The 8,846-nt window shown below is 41.4% G+C and overlaps 1 long non-coding RNA gene across 2 annotated transcripts; it reads left to right on the top strand.

The window, feature by feature from the left end:
* The first annotated feature begins 451 nt into the window (after positions 1 to 451).
* On the top strand, positions 452 to 3,761 carry LOC106022369. Of its 2 annotated transcripts, none has more exons than XR_002385922.2 (3): positions 452 to 707; positions 1,800 to 2,009; positions 3,638 to 3,761. It is a non-coding gene; the product is annotated as an uncharacterized LOC106022369 (long non-coding RNA). The 2 variants fall into 2 exon arrangements; XR_001197365.3 differs by having other exon boundaries at positions 459 to 707; positions 1,800 to 1,943.
* The last annotated feature ends 5,085 nt before the right edge of the window (positions 3,762 to 8,846 follow it).

Here is an 8,846-nt window from a genome sequence, read left to right as displayed (position 1 = left end):
CTAGGTGACTATGGAAAATGATTAGCCCAAGATCATTGAGGTCAGTCCTAGCAAAGTTGTCAGGTGCTGTGGTCAGCTGACAGGACCTGTGTTTTACAAATTAAGGGTGAGAGTCCAGGAAGTTGGGGTACATTGAAAATATATGAGGTTCTGTTACTCATAAACAGTCTTCCCCCCTCTTTCCTTGCTGTCTATGTAGTCTTTAGAGTCTGTTGGTCATGGTAGATTGGATGTGACAGGTGCCACAGCGGGACACACTCATATGATTCTAAAGAATGGATGGGACCTGGCCATGGTTACAGAGAGAGAGGAAAGCTGGTGACTATTCCAGAGCTGGGATGAATGGTTCCTTTAGTAATTTAAGGAGGGAAAACGAGTTTTTGTGGTTTCCAGAAATAGACTAGCCTGCCAGTGACTTCCCTCCCCCCTTCAGCCTTCCTGCCGAACAGCAGGCAAGCACATGCAGGGCAGACAACTTTCCCGCTGGTGACAGATTACAAATGTGCAGAACAAGATTGAAAGCCAGCTTCCCCAGGCTGAAGGAGCAGAGTGGGAAGGAGGGGCTGGGATGGAGTGAAGGAAAAATAATGATAACAAGCGGAAGAGGAAGTGCTGTGTGGTACATCCAGCATTCAGGTCTCTGTGGCCTGTGGAGAGGATGCACCGCAGACTGCCCTGTGCCGCCTGGGTGTGTGTGGGAGAGTTCGGTACGTGGGTGTGTTTGGAGAGGAAGTTGGGGGGCATGTGTGTGCCGAATGTGTAAGGGAGGGGTTTATTGATGCAGGAGTGGGAGGGTGTGTGCGGTAGGGTGTGGAGTGTGGGGGTGAGGAGAGAAAAGGAGCCCAGAAAGGAGGGGGAGGAGGAGGGCTTTCATGGAGTGCCAGGAACACCCATTGCACCAAGGAAAGTTGCCAGCTGCCAGGGAGTCAGATCTCCTGTGTGGGAACAGAGCAGCTCCTTGCAGTGGCTTCTGGCCTCTAACCCAACCCCAGGATGCCGGTCAGATTTTTACCATGAAGGGAGGGGTGGATTTTCACCCTTGATCCAGGCTCTTTCCCAGCTCCTGATGTTTTTGCTTATGTGTTCTGGTGTTGTTGGTCACAGAACAGTATTTATTGGCAGACAGCTTTGGGGGAAAGAACTGTGAGTTAGAAATACTTTTCAGTCTGGGTGTTCAGCTATTTCTTGGGGTGACCTCTGGATCCCTCTTTGTGCTTGTCCCTCACATTTTCTAAGTACCAAGAAAGACCACTTCAAGCAGCCAAGAGAAAGATTAGTAACTGCAGTGAAGCACTGTTGCAAAGACCAGGCCATAGCAATTTTTAACTAGGTTTGAGAGGGAGCTTCAACTAATCATAGGTATTTCAACCTAGAAAAGATTGGCATAGAAGGTGGTATGTGTCATTTTATTACATACATTAAATAGAGCATGGTCTGAATCTGACAGGTCCTCCAAGGCTGGAGTGCTGTAGGCTTGATCATCAGCAGTTGAAGTCTTTTGAGGGCTGAGTTTATCAACAGGTCAATCCTTTGACCAAATTACAATCTTCTGGCACCCACCGGAAGTGGAAGTGGTAGAGACAGCAGGCAGGGCCTAATCAGAGGTGCTTTGTATGCCAGGCCTCAGATTCTGCTTCCTGGTCACCAGAGGAGGAGCCCTTAGTGGGGTCTGTTGACACAGGGTGGCTGTGACCCAATATAAACATTTCTTTCTTTAAGGCTTTTATCAGTTATTTGTCACAGAATTAAAAGCTAACCCTCCCCCCCTCCACCATCTATGTCCCACTCTGAAAACACAGGCCAAGCTGCTCCAGGCTGAGATGTATGAATCTTGGAGCCTACTACGTCACCCTCCAGACAATCCACCAGGCCCAAAGCTGCATAGTATCCTCTGCCGAGAAAGCCACCGTGGAAACAGACATTGAGGAAGCTGTATCTTCTGGGTACAACCAGCTTTTGTTCTGGCTTGGCTGTGAAGCACTCAGTCTAGGAGCTGGTCTGACGTGAAGGTGACAGAGGCAATGTTGGTGTTGTGTGGTCTAATTTAGGGAAAGAGAAGTTTGAAGCCAGGGGAAAAACGGTGAATGAATCCCGCAGTTCATTTGTGAATGGAGTTTTAAGTCCAGAATTAGAAGTTCAAGTATTGAAGGTCATAGAAAGGGATTTAGGGGATTTCAGCCTTTGAGAAGAATTAAAATTTTGACCAAGGGTAGGAAGTGAAAGAAAACAACAATACACTCCCCCCCAGAAGCAGGGAGATTTGCTTGGAGTGTGTTTGTGTTTCAACATTGAGAGCAGTAGCTTACTTAAACTTCTTAAAGCACCTCATTTTCTAGGACAAAGGAAGGCATTCCTGGTAAGGTTACATAGGAACCACTTTGCAGTCTCTGATACTGGTGTTTGCATGTAAATCTGTGCTGTGACTTTAAAACCAAGAGTACATACAGTTACAGATCTTATTTGAATTGTGTTATTTAAATTTGTCCCACCAGCGATTCATTTTGTTTTAATGTCCTTATAAACCATTAGTATATTTGTGTTGTTGTTTTGTCTTTTTTATTTTAAATAAGCTTGAAGTCTTTCAAAAACAACTAACATGCCATGAACTGATGAGACAACTCAGTGGGTAGGACACTTGCTTGCCCAAGCCTGTCTCCTGTTAGCCACTGTCTTACACATTCTATAATGTGTGTTTTCCTCAAAGGGAGCGGTAACAGCTTCGCTTAGGACTTTACCTCCACGGGTAATTTTTACCTCCTCTAAGGTCTGCATAGTGGAGACTTTAGGAACTCTCCACATTCCCAAGCTACTGAGGAAGAAATGTGCGATTCTGTGATGGAGGGACAGATTACCGCGTAGGAGGGCCTGCCTCAATGGCCTTAAGATCCCTCCACATCCAAGACATAACACACAGGGCCAAGCCTCCTTGGAGAAGAGGCCCAAGAACGGACTGAGTCTCATTCTAACTGATCAGATTCATCAGTTCACAATGAAGTCTTGGTCCAAAAGAAAGGTTTTAGAGGGTGCAGAGTGACTATGGTCATTAACCATCCTCTGGATCCCACCATTTCTCATTTCACAACAGATAGTAACCAACATGGTTCCTTGTATTTTAAACTGTGCTAAGTTATCCACAATCTCCTTTTCCAACAGTATTGCCCATCTGAACCAAACTAAACACAAAGAATTATTAAAAACTTCCCCAGCTAGGCAAAATAGATGCTGTTAAAGTTATATGACCTCAACTATGAGGTCAATGATCTAGTTTTATTTTTCTCGGTATCAGCAGTACTAAAAATAAAAGGTTCTGTATGCAAAAAAAAAGCTGACTACTGAAATTCTGTCATTATTTAAAGTAGAAGATAGTATAATGTGTTACACATGAGCCATAAAACACTAACTTTCTTAAGTGGTAATTAGAAAGTGTGTCTAAATAACAAACTGCCTTACTATTTGAAACAACTAAACAGAACTTGCTGGTCATCACAGAACTGATACAGCTGTTAATAGCTATTTCATGTGCTATTTATTGTTTGTTACTTTTAGTGTCAGTGACAAGGGAAACATTGACTGTGCACACTGTTTGAAATGTGTGAGTATGATCCTGACATTCTGCTATCTCCTTTCTCTGTTACAGATGTTCTGTTGACTTTTAAGTACAGAAGTGCCCAGAGCTCCCATAAAGACATGGACAAAAGGGACACCTTGAGAGATTTATGTCCTAATCAAGCTGAGCATTAAAGAACAGTAGAAACTAGAAAGACATTTGTACTGTGTGTCTGGTGTTGTGTCGGGCCAGGTTGTAGCTGACTTGTGAGAAACAGCTGTTAGGTTGGTAACAGCCCATTGGTGACCTGAAAGTAGTTGTGGTATGTGTATTATACCACAAAACAGTCAAATGGTATAAACCAAGGGCCTCTCTATCTCATGAGAACTGGTGTTTTAGTTTGGGTGTCTATTGCTATGATATGTCCAAAAGCAAGTTGAAGAGGAAAGAGTTTATTTTACCTTATGGTTTGTAAGTCTGTCACTGTGCTTGAGGTGGTGGGACCTGGGAGAATGGAGCAATAGATGAGGCAGCCTAAAGTCTCCTGCGATAGGGAACATCATTCAGAACCTCAGACAGTTTATAGGATACGCTGAGGGTTAAGAAAGTCGCTGAGTAAAGTTCTTCTGAGTTCAAGCTGTATACAAGAACAGGCCACACACGCAGAAACCATGTTTTCACAGAAGCATATAAAGGATAGTTTAAACATTAAATTGTATAACACCAGTAAGCAATAATGACTAATCTGCAGTAAACTCACTCCTATCTACTAAAGCTGGGAGGAGCATAAAAACACGTTCCAAGGACAATTCCATGTTTCAAAGAAACTGAGGGCACAAGACCTTTTTTTTTGTTTACATACAATACTTTTTTATAATTTATTTATTCTTTTAAATTTCATTTTACATTCCAACTACAGTTCTTACCATGCTAGACTGGGATGTGGTCAAAGCAGTCCTCAAATTCCAGGGAACTGTTTAACCGAAGTTTAGTTCAGGCAACAGTGCAGGTCAGTTGGAGCCTTAGCTTCTTCACTCAGTCACATGGGAGCCACGTGCTGACTTTTCTGAAAAAAGGCTTTATCGTTTGCTGCTGTGTGAGGAAAATCATCAGGAAACTAAGAGCTGGTTTTCCTGTGCTAGAAATGACACAAATCATTTTCTACCCATACGCCTCCAGTCAGAACTGCTCATGAAGAACAAGGTACTTACAGAGCACAGACCTGGATGGGGCAGTTGGTTGCTCTGTGGGCATCACTCTTTATATCACAGACACCATTGTTTTATATGACTCTAAGGGAGAAACGCTGTCAATTAAGTGTGACTCAGAAGAAAACAGATATTTGGATGTAGAATAAGACATCACTTGTTACTCTTGACTACCAAAGACGGTAAATTGACTAAAATAAGTTGATATAGTGTCCTAAAATACTTATAGGTAGTCTCTTCCAGATCCATACTATCTGCATTTTCTGCAAACTATTTGGCACCAAGAACACAAGGCAGGCAGCATTTCTTCAAATGGAGCTCCTAGATCATATGTAAACTCCAAAACTTTGAAACTTCAAGTAGGAAATATGGTGATGGACGGCAGGGAAAGGGGAGTAGGAGGCTTCAAGATATGTGTTGGCGCAGGCAAAGGTTTCCATAAGGACTCTAGGAGCTGAAGAACAAATGGACCTGTGTCTTACTAAAAGTTCTGTGGAGACACCTATACAATAAGATGAAGTCTTTGTGAGCTATTCATCCTCCTGGGGATTAATTACTAGAATATATAAAGAGCTAAAAAACACAAAGAAAAAAGAGCAAAAGAATAGATAATCCAATAAATAAATGGGAAATAAACTGAACAAATATTCTTCTGGGACACTTTGAAAGTAGTGCTAAGAGGAAAGTTCAAAGCACTAAGTGCCCACATGAAGAAACTGGAGAATAGTCACACTAGAGAATTAACAGCACAACTGAAAGCTCTAGAACAAAAAGAAGCAAACTCACCCAGGAGGAGTATATGCCAGGAAATAATCAAATTGAGGGCTGAAATCAATAAAGTAGGAACCAGGAAAACATTACAAAGAATCAATGAAACAAAGAGTTGGTTCTTTGAGAAAATCAACAAGATAGACAAAACTTTATCCAAACTAACCAAAAGTTAGAGAGAGAGCATGCTAATTAACACAATCAGAAGTGAAAAGGGAGGACACAACGACGGACACTGAGGAAATCAGAGAATCATCAGGTCATACTTTGAAAACCTGTACTCCACAAAATTAAAAAAATCTAAAGGAAATGGACAATTTTTTGGATAGATATTACTTACCAAATTAAATCAAGAACAGACAAACAATTTAAACAGACATGAAACTGAAAGGTTCAAGCATTATGCTTACCTGCCCTGTTACTGTCAGGATACACTCAGGCAGCACTCTGGCCAGCCCAGAGTTCTGTGAGAACCACCCCTTTAAAGGACTGACCCCTGCCCACTTATGTTCTTCTTTTACTCTCTCTTACTCTCATCATCTCACTCTCTCTTACTCTCGCCCTTCTCTCTCTCTCAGCTCTGCATAGGTTGGTTACCCCTCACTCCCCTTTCCTTCCCTGTCCACCAATAAAACTCCACGTGGGATCGTTGAGTCACGGTTTGTGTCTCATACTTGATAAACCTAGACATTTTAACAACAGTAACCCCTAATGAAATAGAAGCAGTCATCAAAAGTCTCCTAAGCAAAAAAAGCCCAGGGTCAGATGATTTCAGTGCAGAATTCTGCCAGAAATTCAAAGAAGAGCTAATACCATTACCCCTCAAACTGTTCCACACAATAGAAGCAGAAGAAGCATTGCCAAACTCTTTTTATGAGGCTAAAATTACCTTCGTACCCAAGCCCCACAAAGACACAACTAAGAGAACTCCATACAGACCAATATCCCTCATAAACATTGATGTAAAAATACTCAACAAAATACTGGCAAATTGAATCCAGGAACACATCAGAAAAATCATTCACCATGATCAAGTAGTCTTTATCTCAAGGATGCAGGGATGGTTCAACATATGAAAATCCATCAATGTAATCCACCACATAAACAAACTGAAAAAGAAAAAACACACAATCATCTCACTAGATGCTGAAAAAGCCTTTGACAAAATCCTTCATGAAAAAAGTCTTGGAGAGATCAGGAATAACAGAATCATATTTAAACATGATAAAAGCAATATACAGCAAACCAACAGTCAACATCACACTAAACGGAGAGAAACTCAATGCAATTCCTTCATATCTCTTCAATATTGCTAGAGCAATAAGACAACAAAAGAAAATCAAAGGGATACAAATTGGAAAGAAAGAAGTCAAACTTCCACTATTTGCAAATGATATGATAGTTTACATAAGTGACCCAAAGAACTCTACCAGAGAACTCCTACAGCTGATAAATACCTTCAGCAAAGTGGCAGGATACAAAATTAACCAAAAAAAAATCAGTATCCCTGCTATATACAGATGATGGACTGAGAAAGCAATCAGAGAAACATCACCCTTTACAATAGCCATAAAGAGCATAAAATATCTTGGACTAACGCTAACCAAACAAGTGAAAGACCTGTATAGCAAGAACTTTGAGTCCTTAAAGAAAGAAATTAAAGAAGATACCAGAAAATGGAAAGATATCCCATGCTCTTGGATAGGTAGGATCAACATAGTAAAAATGACAATCTTGTCAAAAAGCAATCTACAGATTCAATGCAATCCCCATCAAAATCCCAGCACAGTTATTCACAGATCTTGAAAGAACAATACTCAACTTTATGTGGAAAAACAAATGACCCAGGATAGCCACAATAATCCTGTACAATAAAGGAACTTCCAAAGGCATCACTATCCCTGACTTCAAGCTCTATTATAGAGCCATAGTCCTAAAAACAGCTTGGTATTGGCACAAAAAAAAAAAACCAGGTAGACTAATGGAATTGAATTGGAAACCCTGATATTAACCCACACACCTAGGAACACCTGATTTTTGACAAAGAAGCTAAAGTTATACAATGGAAAAAAGAAAGCATCTTCAACAAATGGAGCTGGCAAAACTGGAGGCTGGCGTGTAGAAGACTATAGGTAGATCCACATCTATCGCCATGCACAAAACTTCAATCCAAATGGATCAAAAACCTCAACATAAATTCAGCCACACTGAACCTTTTAGAAGAGAAAGTAGGAGGTACCCTTGAATAAATTGGTACAGGAAAATGCTTCCTAAATATAACACCAGTAGCACAGACATTGAGATCGACAATTAATAAATGGGACCTCCTGAAACTGAAAAGCTTTTGTAAGGCAAAGGACACAGGCAACAAGACAAAATGGCAGTCTACAGAATGGGAAAAGATATTCACCAATCTGACATCAGACAAAGGGCTGATTTCCAAATATACAAAGAACTCAAGAAGCTAGCCACCAAAACATCAAACAATCCAATTAAAAAGTGGAGTGCAGATCTAAATAGAGAATTCTCAATAGAAGAATCTAAAATGACTGAGAGACACTTAAGAAAGTGCTCAACATCCTTAGCCATCAGGGAAATGCAAATCAAAACAACTCTGAGATACCATCTTACACCAGTCAGAAACACGAACGACAGTCTGGAGAGGAGGTGGAGAAAGAGGAATACTCCTCCACTGCTGGTAGGAGTGGAAACTTATACGACCACTTTGGAAATCAGTATAGCAGTTTCTCAGTAAAATGGCAATGAGTCTACCTCAAGATCCAGCAATCCCTCTCCTGGGCATATACCGAAAGAATGCACATTCATATAACAAGGACATATGTTCAGCTACGTTCATAGCTGTGTTGTTTGTAATAGCCAGAACCTGGAAGCAACCTAGATGTCCTTCAACTGAAGAGTGGATGGAGAAAATGTGGTACATTTACACAATGGAGTACTACTCAGCAGAAAAAAATGAAATCTTGAAAGTCTCAGACAAATGGATGGAACTAGAAGAAACCATCCTGAGCGAGGTAACCCAGTCACAAAAAGACAAACATAGTATGTACTCACACATATATAGTTTTTAGTCATAGAGCAAAGGATTACCAGCCTACAATCCACACTGCCAGAAGAACTAGGAAACAAGGACAACCACAAGGGAAAAACTCATGGTCTCCTGAAGAAGAGGAGGGGGACAAGAACCCCTGAGCAAATTGGGAGCATGGGGAGAAGAGTGGAGGGAGATGGAAAGGGGAGACGGGGAGACGGGGAGAAGGGGGAAGGAGAACAGGAGGGCTGAGACAGGGGAGGAATGGAGGAGA

This window comes from Mesocricetus auratus, unplaced genomic scaffold (assembly GCF_017639785.1).
Source record: "Mesocricetus auratus isolate SY011 unplaced genomic scaffold, BCM_Maur_2.0 Super-Scaffold_100010, whole genome shotgun sequence".
Lineage (NCBI taxonomy): Eukaryota > Metazoa > Chordata > Mammalia > Rodentia > Cricetidae > Mesocricetus > Mesocricetus auratus.
This window is presented reverse-complemented; position numbering and strand designations above follow the sequence as displayed.